Source organism: Typopeltis vanoorti, chromosome 3 (genome assembly GCF_054136105.1).
Source record: "Typopeltis vanoorti isolate ZY-2024b chromosome 3, IOZ_Tvanoo_1.0, whole genome shotgun sequence".
Taxonomy (NCBI): Eukaryota; Metazoa; Arthropoda; class Arachnida; order Uropygi; family Thelyphonidae; genus Typopeltis; species Typopeltis vanoorti.
The window spans coordinates 53,673,671-53,687,725 of NC_143551.1; the positions used below are offsets into that span (position 1 = coordinate 53,673,671).

At 37.5% G+C, this 14,055-nt stretch overlaps 1 protein-coding gene across 1 annotated transcript in view; it reads right to left on the minus strand.

Moving 5' to 3' along the window:
* LOC150108157 (uncharacterized) overlaps positions 1 to 14,055 on the minus strand; it is a 280,382-nt gene that overhangs the window by 167,421 nt on the left and 98,906 nt on the right. The window lies entirely within an intron of this gene.

Genomic DNA, 14,055 nt, shown 5'->3' on the forward strand with positions numbered 1-14,055 from the left:
ACTATTGTGCCCAGATTTGGTCACTGGGTTTTCAGAAGGATGAAGAGATGTTGGAAAGGGTCCAAAGGCGACTGACTAAGGTAGTTTCTGACCTCTGGAATGTTGAGTATGAGGAAAGATTGAGAAGATGTAATTTGCAGAGTTTGGCAGAGAGGAGGAAGAGGGGAGATATGACAGAGACCTACAAGTTGGTAAGGGGTTGTTATAAGATCAATGGTGGAGAAGTTCTACAGAGAATAGTGAGAGATCAGGGGAGAACCAGAGGTCATCCCTGGAAACTGTAAATTGTAATAAAGAGGGGGTGTGAGTAGGGGAGTGAGAGGCAGGTTTTTTTCATGCAGAGTTGTGAATGATTGGAATGCCTTGTCTGATAGTGTGGTGTCTGCAATGAGTTTGAGTGTGTTTAAGACACGGTATGATGAGATGTGTGTGTGATAAAAGGACCTCCCAGATGAGTCTTTGACTCCATGAGGTCTTGGAGTAATAATAATAATAATTACAATAAGGTGACTGCTTCCATGGACAGAGGAGAATGATACACAGTAATATACTTAGATTTTGCAAAGGCTTTTGATAGATTACCACATGATATGTTGATAGTCAAACTGGAGTGAATGGGGTTGGATATTAGATTGGTGCATTGGATTGGAGACTGGCTATCTGATAGGTATCAACAAGTTGTGTATGGGGGAGCAATATCCAGGAAAAGGAAAGTTACTAGTGGCGTGCCTCAGGGGTCTGTTTTAGGACCATTGCTGTTTAACTTGTATATTAATGATATTGGTGAAGATTTGGATGGAGATATTTAGTTGTTTGCAGATGATGCAAAGTTGGGACGAACCATGAAGAGTAGAGATGTTGTGGCCTTACAAGAAGACTTGAATAAATTGAGTGATTGGGCACAGGAATGGGGATATGAGTTCAATGTTGCAAAATGTAAGGTTTTAAAATTTGGAAAACAAAAATGGGATGCAGAATTTATGCTTGGTAAGGATATATTGTCAGAGGTGGAGAAAATATGAGATCTGGGGGGTGATAGTGGATAAGGATCTGAAATTTAGGGGGACACATAGCCAAAACTGTGAAGACAACACAAAGGCTTCTGGGAATGATGCAGAGGACATTGACTTATAGAAATAGGGAGATTCTTGTTCCATAGTATAAGGCTTTGATAAGGCCACACATGGACTCCTGTGCCCAGATTTGGTCACCTGGTTTTCAGAAGGATGTTGGAAAGGGTTCAGAGGCGACTGACTAAGGTAGTTTCTAACCACTGGAATGTTGAGTATGAGAAAAGATTGAGAAGATGCAACTTGCAGACTGGTGGACAGGAGGAAGAGGGGAGATATGATAGAGACCTACAAGTTATTAAGGAGTTGTTATAGTATCAATGCTGTAGAGGTTCTACAGAAAATAGGGAGATCAGGGGAGAACCAGAGGTCATCCCTGGAAATCGTATAAAGAAGGTGTGAGTAGCGGAATGAGAAGCAGGTTTTTTTCATGCAAAGTTATGAATGATTGGAATGCCTTTCTTGAGAGTGTGGTGGCTGCAGAAAATTTGAGTGTGCTTAAAGCACGGTATGATGAGCTGTGTATTTGATAAAAGGACCTCCTAGATGAGTCTTTGACTCCATGGGGGTCTTGGGTAATAATAATAATCCGAAAAAGTTCTTTCAGTATGTTGCAAATAAAAGAAAGAATGTTTATTGCAGAATGATTTTAATAAATGCCAATGGTAGGAAAGTAACTAAATCAGGCAAAATAGTAGAATTACTAAGTGAACACTTTGCAAGAATATATCATCCAGGTGGAGATATTGCAGTAACAAGAGAGTCAAAGATTATATGGAAACTGAGGTAAATGAACTGGAGGCACATAGCATATTACAGAACTTCGATATGAATACAGCTATGGGATTTGCTGTATTCACACTGGCAGTGATTTTGATCATGTTGTTTAATGTAAGTCTTGGCTCTGGGTTAGTCCCAAGGGTACGGAAGTATATCATGAGTCATAGTCAAAGTGCTGGAGACGTTGGTCAAGAGAAAAATACAGGAATGAATAGGCAAAAAGAGGATACTATATGGGGGTGTAACATAATTTTGTGAAGGGTAGGTCATGCCTCAGTAACTTGCTCATGTTTTATAATACAGTAACAATTGAGTTGGATAAAGGTCATGGGTTAACAGTGATACCGCTCGTCACCTGGAATAACAAGGATCACGTTGCTTGTTTGGGTGGAGGACAAGCTTCGAAAAATAAGTTACAGTCCCCTAAATAACACTTTCTCAAGATATGTTCCTTAAACATGGAAGGACTATCTAAATCCAAAGCCAAAGTCATTGGCAAAATAGCCAAAGACAAAGCAATTGACGTCTTGGCTCTCCAGGAAACCCATGTGCCTGACACAGCCCTCAATAGACTAAAATTCCTAGGCCTAATTCTCATGTCTTATAATTGCCATCCCAAGCATGGCCTGGCAATGTACATCTGGCCTGGCCTCAAGGACATAATCCAATGGGTACCTGATGCAGAATATTCCATAGGTATTAAAGTTCAAAATACCACCATCTACACTGTCTACAAACCACCATCGCAATCCTGGCCTGATCAGATGGACTGGCCACCACCTCACCCTGCTATCTATGTTGGTGACTTCAACTCTCATCACACCATGTGAGGCTATTCCTCTAACAACTGGGATGGTAATAATCTTGTTAACTGGATGGATACATATAACCTATATTTGATTTACAATGCCAAGCAGGAAGGCACTCTCCACTCAGCCAGATGGAACAGAACCTACACCCCAGATCTGTGCATAGGCTCTAAAGACGCTGAAGACCACTTTCTGCCAACAACCAGAACCATCCTCAACAGATTACCTAATAGTCAGCATTGTTCTACACTAATAGAGACAGGCACATCAATCCCAGTCATCAGTGGAACACCAATCACTAGATGGAACCTTCTCAGGTCCAACTGGAATGCATTTCAGAAACAAATTGAGCAAACCATTAGAGCAATTCCACCCACTCCTAATTGCTATTCAAGATTTGTTAAACTAATCAAAACTGCAGCCAAAGCCTCTATTCCTAGAGGCTACACAGGTTACCTCATACATCCCATGCAGGAGTAGAGAAACTAAGGAACTTAACCATCCATGAATTTGATTTCACCACATCTAGCCGGAAAAGCTGGTCACCTCTGAGAAAATTAGGTGGGGCAGAACCAACAACACACAAAACAACAGAGATAACTCCTGATCAAATGGCTAATCATTTATTGAAAACCTCCAAGATACGTCCTAGCTCTATCAGAAAAATTACTGTGCAATCTTCCATCAGACAAATCCTGAAGACAGGCCCCGAGCTTCCTGAACTTGTACACCCAGTATCTCGGGAAAAGGTACAGGTAGCCTTAAAACTCACCAAGAATGGCAAGGCGGCAGGAGTGGATGGTATCTTCCCCAAGTTTCTAAAACATCTCGGTCAACAAGGCCATACATGCCTTTTCTCAAAAATTATAATGACTGGAAAACTACCAAATCTGTGGTGGGATGCCAAAATAATTGCATTGCTCAAACCAGGGAAAGATTCAAATGATGTCAAAAATCTACGACCTATCTCCTTGCTTTGTTCCACCTTTAAGCTCTTTGAAAGAATTTTCCTTAAAAGAATTTCACCACTCATCAAAAGAGTAGTCCCAATTGAACAAGCTGGCTTCAGGCCAGGAAGAAGTTGCTATGACCAGATCCTGGCCCTGACAACACAGATTGAAGCAAACTTCCAGAAGAAACTTAAATCTGGAGCCACTTTCATTGACCTAACATCAGCTTATGACACAGGCTGGATCAGGGGCCTCCTCCTAAAGCTAGGAAATATTATAAGGTACAAAAAAACTTTCCAGCTTTTTGAACCCATTCTCTCCAACAGAAAGATCTGGGTCCATATTGGCAGAAAAAAAGAGCAGGCCAAGATTCCTTCAAAATGGTCTCCCACAGGGCTCTGTGTTATCCCCTTTACTCTTTAGCATCCACGTGCATGACTTACCACATACCAGCTCAAGCAAGTATATGTAAGCTGATGACCTAGTGATCCTACATCAATCTACCTCCTTTGCCAACCTGAAATCAACGTTGAACACAGACCTGAACATCCTGGAAGAATACTTCAAGCAGTGGTACTTGAAGCCAAATCCAACAAAAACTGTGTCTACAGTATTTCACCTGAACAATGCAGAGGCGAATCGATACCTCAACTGCTCTTTCTGTTGAAAAATGGTAGAACACAAGCCTCACCCGAAATACCTTGGAGTGATTCTGGACAAAAGCCTAACCTATAAAAGGCACATCACCAACCTGTCCAACAAAATTAAAACAAGAAACAATATTATTTCAAGGCTTGCTGGAACAACCTGGTGTTGTGGTGCAGAAGTCCTAAGGTCATCTGCACTAGCCCTCGCATTCTCTGCAGCAGAATATTGTGCCCCTGTCTGGGAAAGAAGTGCACACACTAACATTATAGACACCCAGTTAAACTCTACCATGCACAAATTAGTGGGACAGTGAGAAGCCCCCCTCTCTCTCTCTCCTGGCTGCCTGTCCTATCTAACATTGCTCCACCAAACATATGGAGAAGACAAGCCTCGATTAAAGAATTTAATAAAGCAATGAGCAACCCACTCCTGCCCCTACACCAGACTCTCATAAATCCACTTAGTCTTCACCTAAAATATAGAAAGCATTTCTGGTCCATGGACGAACTCTCTTCAGCTGCCCTGCCATCAGCACCTGACATGTGGAGAGAATACTGGTCCAACAATCTCCCAACAAACAGCTTCCTGGTAGAAGATCCCTGTGTTCTGCAGCCTGGTTTTGCTCTTCCTAGGAAGATTTGGTCATCAATCAACAGGATCAAAACTAACCAGGGCAGATGTGGCTACCTACTACATAAATGGAGGCTGTTAGACTACCCTTATTGTGATTGTTCTTCTGTGGCTCAGACAATTACTCATATTGTGAACGACTGCCCAAGACATCCACAAGGTGATGGATGAGGCCTTGGATTGGCTTTCCAGACTGGACATTGGCCTATAGCTGTTCTGTATTCCTTTTGTCATAAGAATAAATAAATATGTGATACTGCTGAACTTTGCAAAGGCATTTGACAGGATACTTGGAATTCTATTTAATAAATTGGAGTGGAATTCTAACTAATAAATTGGAGGACATGGGGATGGATATAAAGTTGGTGAAGTGGATAAGAAGATGATTGATGGAGACATATCAAAGAGTTGTTCATTCAGGAGTAGAATCCAGTAGATCTCTGACTAGTGGTATGCCACAGGGCTATGTTCTTGGGCCACTACTATTTAATTTGCACATTAATGATATGATGTAGGAAAGGATCTGAGAGGAACTATTCAGTTGTTTGCTGATCATGCAAAATTAGGTAGAGCAATAGTTAATAAACATTATGTTAAAATTTTGCAGGATGATTTGGATAGACATTCTTCTGGGCAAAGAAGAATGGATATCAGTTTAATATAGCAAGTGTAAGATTATGCATTTTAGAATGAAAAGATTACCAGCTGTGTACCATATTGATGGAACTGTACTCCAGGAAATTAATGAAGCCAGGGATTTGTGGGGTATTAGTGGATAGGGAGTTAAAGTTTAGAGGACATGCTGCAAAAGTGGCTAAAGCAGCTCATTGAATTACTTGGTTACTGAAGAATACCCTGATGAGCAGAGTCAGTCTAGGTTATTATATCTCTTTATAGAGCCTTGGTAGGACATCATATTGATTTTGAAGATTTGTGGGTCACAGAAATTGGTTGATAGGCAGAAAATGGGTGATATGATTGAAGCATACAAATTACTGAAGGATTTTTACGAGACTAATATAGAGAAAAAATTTTCAGAACAGGTCTGGTGGTGGGAGAACTAGGGAGCCATCTTTGGAAACTGAGTAAGAGTGCAGTTTTAGCAGGGGTGTCAGGACTACATTTTTTTCTTGGAGAGTGGTGAATGAGTTGAATAGGTTGCCAGAGTCTATTGTGTTCCACGACTAGGAATGAGTTCAAAGTAAAGTATGATGGATATGCCCAAATGTTGGATAGTACTTGACATGATGTTTGGGGCTCTCATTCAATGTAATAATAATAATAATAATATGCATACACATCGGTATAATTAGATTTTGCAAAGCCCTTTGATAGATTGCCATATGACAAATTTAAATTAATCAAACTTAGATTAAACTGGAAAGGATGGGGCTGGATAATAGATCAGTGCAACGGATTGGAGATTCGGTGTCTGACAGTTAGCAAGAAGTTGTTTATCGATATCCCAGAAGAGAAAGTCATTTGTGGTGTGCTCCAAGGGAATTTTTTTTGGAGGAATGTTTAAGTTGTATGTTAATGGTTTTGGGAAAAGTTTGAATGAGGAAATACAATTATTCATAGATGTCACAAAGTTGGGAAGAACTATAAGGAATAGAATAGATGTGAATAGACTGAGTGGGTGAACATGTGACGGGATTGCCAGTACAAAATTGTAGAGTGTAAGGTTTTAATATTTGGGAAGCAAAGATGGAACCTAAGGACCTAAAATTTAAGAGAAACATTGCTAAAATTTTGAAGACAGAACAATGGATTATGGCAATTATGTAGTGGACACTGACATGTGGAAGTAAGTAGCTGTATGGTTATACTGTAAAAGATTATGAAAAAATCTAAATAAATAGTTTATAGTTCCACTATAAAACTTTTTTATTTTTATTTATTCAGATTTTTTTATCATCTGTATATCGTTATACTTATATGTATAAAATTATATAATTTTGTTAATTAATTTATATCTGAAAGGATTCGAGAGACAAGTGTCCAAGATGATGACAAGTCTATGGAATACTCCCTATGAGGATAGATTGAAAGTTTGTGGGTTACAAAGTTTAGTTAATAGGTGGAAAAGAGGGGACATGATAGAAACTTTTAAGATATCAAAAGGGGTTTTATAAAATTGATGCAAGTGAAATTTTTTAATATATGACAAATAGAGAATTACGGGTCATCCGTGGAAGTTGGTTAGTAAGGAGTGTGCAGACCAGATTATTTGCATGGAGAATGGTGAGTGAGTGGAATGGATTGCCAGAATTTGGTGCAAGTTCTCTGATGGTGAATGGATTCAAGGAGAGGTATGATAGGATTTGTGTGTACAATGGTTGATTTGGGTCTCCTGTGATGAGTCTCCAGACTTCATGGAGATGCCATAAAATAATAATAATAATAATAATATTTATGTGTAATTTTTAATTGATTTATTTTTTTCACCAGAGGTCAGGCTAGGGTAAACAATTAACAAAGCATTTAGATATATCTCACTTCTGTGTAGTGTCATGTAGCTGTGTATATGTACATAGAAATATACACAGATGTCCTATGTATACTGTGTATAATATACATATACACAGATGTCCTGTGAATATGTATGTTTTCTTGATGATGACTCAATACAGAGGTTGAAATGCATGTTATTTTCAAAATTAGAAGTAAAGTAATACTCCAACGTGTGTTTTTGTCTCTCCATTGTATAAAGCTTTGATCAGACCGCAACTGGATTTCTGTGTTCAGAACTGCATCCTCTTCAAGTAACCTTGGAGAGGTTGTAGAGATGGATAACAAACATGATATCAGAACTGTAAATGTTGATTGTGAGGATAGACTGAGGGCATGCAAACTGCAACGTTTGGTGGTTAAAAGGCAGGGGGTGGGGATTATGATCGGGACATTTAAGCTGTTGAAAGGTTATTATCGTATTAATACGATATTAAGGGTTGCCAGAATCAGTCATGAAAGAGTTCAAGGAGAAGTGTGATAAATATTGTGTGAATAATTGTAGGAATGGGCTTTCAGCAATGAGTTTCTGACTCAATGAAGATGTCTGTAAAAAAAAATATAATAACAATGCAATGTCTAGCAGAAAGTGATGAGAGATATTTTTTAATTGCAACAACTGGCAGCACTGTTGAACCAATAATGAGGTATTGCATGTGGGTGGTCTGAAAAGTTCTCGGCCTCAACCATAAATGGCAACACTATCGGCAAGATTTTTTTTTTCTAAGTTGGTAGATCTGTCATAAGCATCTATGTGAAATTGCAAGTCATTCTATCAAGTAGTTTTTTTTTATACAGCTGTTGGGAGCCAAAGTGTTGTCTGTATCCCTTGAAATGGATAAAATTGAGTATCATACAGTTATAAAATTCTTTGTAAAAGAAGGTTTAACAGCAAAAGAAATTCATTTGAAGTCATAAAAGTTTATGGGCCCCTCTTCTCCTTCATTTCTGACAATTAAGAAATGGGCTGCTGAGTTTAAACGCGGCCATATCAACCTTGAAGATGATCCAAGTGAAGGACGTCCAAAAAGTGCAACAACACCAGAAATCATTGATCAGTGCAAGATATGATATTGGATGACCAGCAAGGTCAAAGTGCATGAAATTACTGAGACTATAGGCATTCCAAAAGAAAGTGTAGGATACATTTTGTATGAAGAATTGCAAATGAAAAAGCTCTGCACAAGATGGGTGCCGCACAGATCAAAAATGCACTCGCATGAAAATCTCTGAACGGTGCTTGGAGCATTTTAACAAGAATAAAACTGATTTTTTGCATTGATGTATTACTATGGATGAGACTTGGATTCACCAGAATCCAAATAGCAGTCAAAACAGTGGACAGAAGTCGGTTGTTCAGTGGTGCCAAAGAAGACAAGCATGGAATCGGTGTTTTGGGATGCTAAAGACATATTGTTTATTAATTATCTTGAAAAGGGTAAAACAATAACCAGGGAATATTATTCTGATCTTTTAACCAGATTAGATGAAAAACTTCGTGAGAAAAGCCCCAGTTTGCAGATGAAAAAAATCATCTTTCATGAGAATAATTCACCTGCCCACAAAGGTGTTTTGGTAATGGGAAAATTAAGGGATCAGCATTATGAATTGTTGAATTTTTTTCTTGACAATTATTCATAAGACTATTACACTTTTTTTATAATCTTTGTCAAGTAGCTTTATTTTATCCTCCTACATGTTTTGCCAATCTTTTTCTATTGGCATCCTCAGGGAATACAAACTAGTAAGCTAAAATGAAGGTTACAGACTAGGTTATAACTGATAGTTCTAATTCATACAAAAAATTGGTATTGTGCGTGACAATGTGCGTGTCTCGTTAACGTGATTTATTCGTTATGGCTCATTACGTAATTGTTATGAAAGTTCATTTCTTTGATGTTTAATGATCTGATAAAAGTTTTCCAAATTTCTGGTAAAATTAGACCTTGATTCTTGTTTAGGTTTTCAGTTTTACGGGCGACTGTAGCTGCTTCTTTAAAGGTTCTTGAATGGTAGTTATCTTCTATGTATGGCATAAGGCTCTTATCCCACTCAATGTGATGGTTAGTGGAGGCAAAGTGGCATGAAAGGCCTGAAATGTCTTGTCTGTTATTTCTGACATATCCTATGTGCTCTTTCTTTCTCGTTTCAAAGCTTCTAGATGTCTGACCTACGTAACTAATACCACATGAGCAAGGTATATTATATACTCCAGAGTACTTGTAGAATGGGTGAGGATCTTTTGGTGATTAATTTTGCTTTAAAATCCACTGTCATTCCTAAAATAGAGTTCATCTGCAACTTAGAAAAAGCCTTCTCATTACTATCAGTTCCAATAGCTAATGACTTACGATTAAAAAGCAGCATAATGCTTTCAGCTCAGTCAAGATCTCCTAACACCAACTCTAACCAAATGGAAAGAAGAACGCTTCTCAAATTAAGGAATAATAAAGATATCATCATACTCAAAGCCGACAAAGGTAATAATACAGTTATATTAAATACTTCAGATTATGAAGAAAAAATTAAAAATCTATTAAATGACAGGTCTGTATATGAAGTTCTCAGTAGAGATCCTACCACAAAAAACCATAATGACACCAATGAATTATTACGTGGAATGAATAACTGGCCTATAGAAATTATAAAAAAATATACCACTGATATACCAATAAAATCTATGCACCCACCTATTCCTAGATTCTATGGCCTTCCAAAAATTCATAAAGAAGGTATACCATTACGTCCAATAGTTGATGGAATCTATTCTCCCACTTACCAACTGTCAAAGTATCTTGCGAAGATTTTACAACAACACATTCACGTCTCGGATACTTATATTAAAAACTCAAAACATTTTATAGATAAAATAAAAAATATCCCTATTTTTGAAGAGGATATACTAGCAAGTCTGGACATTACATCTCTGTTGAAAGTTTATTTTTCACTTGGTTAGAGTATAATAAATTTAGTTTAATCCTTTATCCAAGTGTGAGCAAACAAAGTTTGCGCCTGAAAGTATCTTCAGGACTGGGTTACGGTGGTACACACCAGGGCAACTCGTTGCAAAGGTGGAGCAAGCTACCAACACTCCTATCTCAGTATCTCCTATAATGCAAAACACATCTCCTTGCGGATATGTCTAATGTTATGCATTAAGGGAAGGGCCGGCGCAAACTTTGTTTGCTCACACTTGGATAAAGGATTAAACTAAATTTATTATACATTACATCTCTGTTTACTAACATTCCAGTGGTTGAAGTCATCAACATCTTAGACAACTTGTTCCCAAAAAACATTACTACTTTGTTCAATCACTGTTTAACTGTTTAACTTCTATTTTATTTGGCAAAAAACGATCTACAAACAACTCACTGGATTAGCTATGGGTAGCCCCCTATCACCTCCTTTTGCTGACTTATTCATGGAAGATCTAGAGAAAAAAATCTTAACCCAGATCATTCCAAAACTGAAAATTTGGTACAGATATGTAGATGACATCTTTATCATTTGGGATCATATGAAAGAAGAACTAATGAATTACCTCAACCAAATCAATAGTTTCCACAACATCATCAAATTCACATTAGAAATGGAAAAAGATAAAAAACTGCCATTCCTTGACATTTTAATAAAGAAACAATCCAATAATAGTATCAACCTATCTGTATACAGAAAACCTACAAATACTGGACGTTACCTCCATTTCAACTCAGCTCATCACATAGCTCAGAAACTTAGCATTATCCATAGTCTCGAGAAAAGAGCTATACAGTATATGACAGACAAGGATGACCTACTAACGGAATTAACCACAATATCCAGAGAACTTTCTTTAAATGGTTACCCAAAAAGACTCTATAACAAGATTCTCTTTACTGATATACCACATCGACAACATGATGACGTCCAATACATCAGTACAATTACGATTCCTTTTGTCAGCAACCTTTCCAAAAAATTAGCTAACCTTTTAAAACCACATAAGATCAGAGTGGCATTCAAACCAATCAACACTATTCGGAAATTTTTAAGATCTCCGAAAGATCCTCACCCATTCTACAAGTACTCTGGAGTATATAATATACCTTGCTCATGTGGTATTAATTACATAGGTCAGACATCTAGAAGCTTTGAAACAAGAAAGAAAGAACACATGGGATATGTCAGAAATAACAGACAAGACATTTCAGGCCTTTCATGCCACTTTGCCTCTACTAACCATCACATTGAGTGGGATAAGAGCCTTATGCCATACATAGAAGATAACTACCATTCAAGAACCTTTAAAGAAGCAGCTACAGTTGCCCGTAAAACTGAAAACCTAAACAAGAATCAAGGTCTAATTTTACCAGAAATTTGGAAAACTTTTATCAGATCATTAAACATCAAAGAAATGAACTTTCATAACAATTACGTAATGAGCCATAACGAATAAATCACGTTAACGAGACACGCACGTTGTCACGCACAATACCAATTTTTTGTATGAATTAGAACTATCAGTTATAACCTAGTCTGTAACCTTCATTTTAGCTTACTAGTTTGTATTCCCTGAGGATGCCAATAGAAAAAGATTGGCGAAACATGTAGGAGGATAAAATAAAGCTACTTGGCAAAGATTATAAAAAAAGTGTAATAGTCTTAGCATTATGAATTGTTTTAACATCCACCCTATTCCACAGACAGATTTGGGTCCCTCTGACTTCTCTTCCCAAAACCAAAACTCTTCCTCGCTGGTCAGTATTTTTCTTTGAATCAAGAGGTGATTGCAGCTATAGAGGGGTATTTTGCAGATCTTACTGAGAACCACTACATGGATGGGATAATGGCACTGGGGCATCACTGGAATAAATGTATTAGTCTGAAGGTAGATTATGTTAAAAAATAAAAATAATTTTTAAATTATAAATTCGTTTTTTCATTGTTAGGCTGAGACCTTTTTAGACCAACCACACATTACAGTGATTCCCATTCTTTCCATCAGTACCAGTTTCTCATCGGTAGGGTAAATACCTGTTGAGTTATTGTGTTTTTAGTAAATGTATATATATGGTATGTTCATCATGAAAATGGAGAAGAAAAATCTTGAACAACATTCTGCGATTAACTTTTGTGTTAAACTGAATGGCAGTGTTAAAAGTTTTTTCGCTGGTTATACTATAAATTAAAGATGCCAAGAAATTATATTCTTGAATTTATCCATTATCCAAGTGTAAGCAATCCAAGTTTGTGCATGAAACATCTTCACATCTGGGCTACTTGTATATAGAGGCTAATCACTTCACATCAATTGGCTTAGCATCTTGCAACATACACATATCCTTGCATATATGTATAATGCTTTGCATTATGGGAAGGGCCACTATCCAGACTGGTTTCGACTTTTATTAAGGTCTCGTCAGTGTGAGTAAGAACCAGAAGTCATCAATTGCTTTAGTATCCCATAATGCAATTGATGTGAAGTCATTAGCTTTTATATACAAGTAGCCCAGTAGTGAAGTGATTTCGGGTGCAAACTTTATTTGCTTACAATTGGATAACGGATGAAACCAAGAATATAATTTCTTGACATCTTTAATTTAATGAATGACAGTGACTGAACAACACTAAAACATTCGATAAAATTAAGCATTTTTTTTTTTTAGTATGCCAAAGTTCAGAGTGGCACGTAAAAAATTTTCCAGGACTAAAGAAGGCATGCACGAGCAAGTCCAAAATGAAAACCATGATTGTCATCTTTTTCGATAGTCATGGCATGGTCCACTAGGAATTTTTACCTCCTGGATTTGTACCTTCTGAAGTAACTGTCAGTTAAATTTGCTTCAAAGAAATCATTGAACAGTTCTGTAAAACACATCTTACGGGTGCATCCGGAGATTGAATCTTGCATCACGACAATGTACCTTCTCATTCTGCACTGATTTACAAGTATTAGCCAAAAAATGCATTCCAGTGTTGGAATAGCCACTATACTACCCAATTTGTCTCCATGTGACTTTTTTCCTTTTACAAGCTCAAGAAAAAGAAGAAAAGTATCCATTCTGAGCTTGTAGAAAACATTCAAAGAGCTGTGGCAGGGAGCTATAAATGAGCTATCAGAAGAGAACTTCCAATCCTGCTATACTGCATTATTATTATTATTATTATTTTGACACCTCCAGGGAGTCCAAAGACTCATCGAGGGAGAGTGTGCCGACAGCATCGAATGATTGGTCCCCTTCCAACTACTAACCGCGCTCAAACTTATTTAACTGAGCCATTAGTAGCAGAGGCTCTACCAATTGAAACCTTTACTGCATGAAGGTATGATGGAACCGGTGTGTTTCGTGTGGAGAGGAGTTACTTTGAAGGTGACCATGATGTTTCAGACGATTAATTTAATACACAATTTATGCAAATTTTGTCTCTACTTTTCTGCTCGACCATGTAATAATAATAAATTAAAGATGACAAGAAATTATATTCTTGGGTTTATCCTTTATCCGAGTGTAAGCAAACAAAGTTTGTGTGTGAAGCATCTTCACAACTGGGCTGCTTACACATAGAGGCTAATGACTTCACATCAATTGCCTTAATATTCCATAATGTACATCTCCTTTCGGACATGTAATGCAATCATTATGAGAAGAGCCTCTAACCAGACCAGTTTTTATT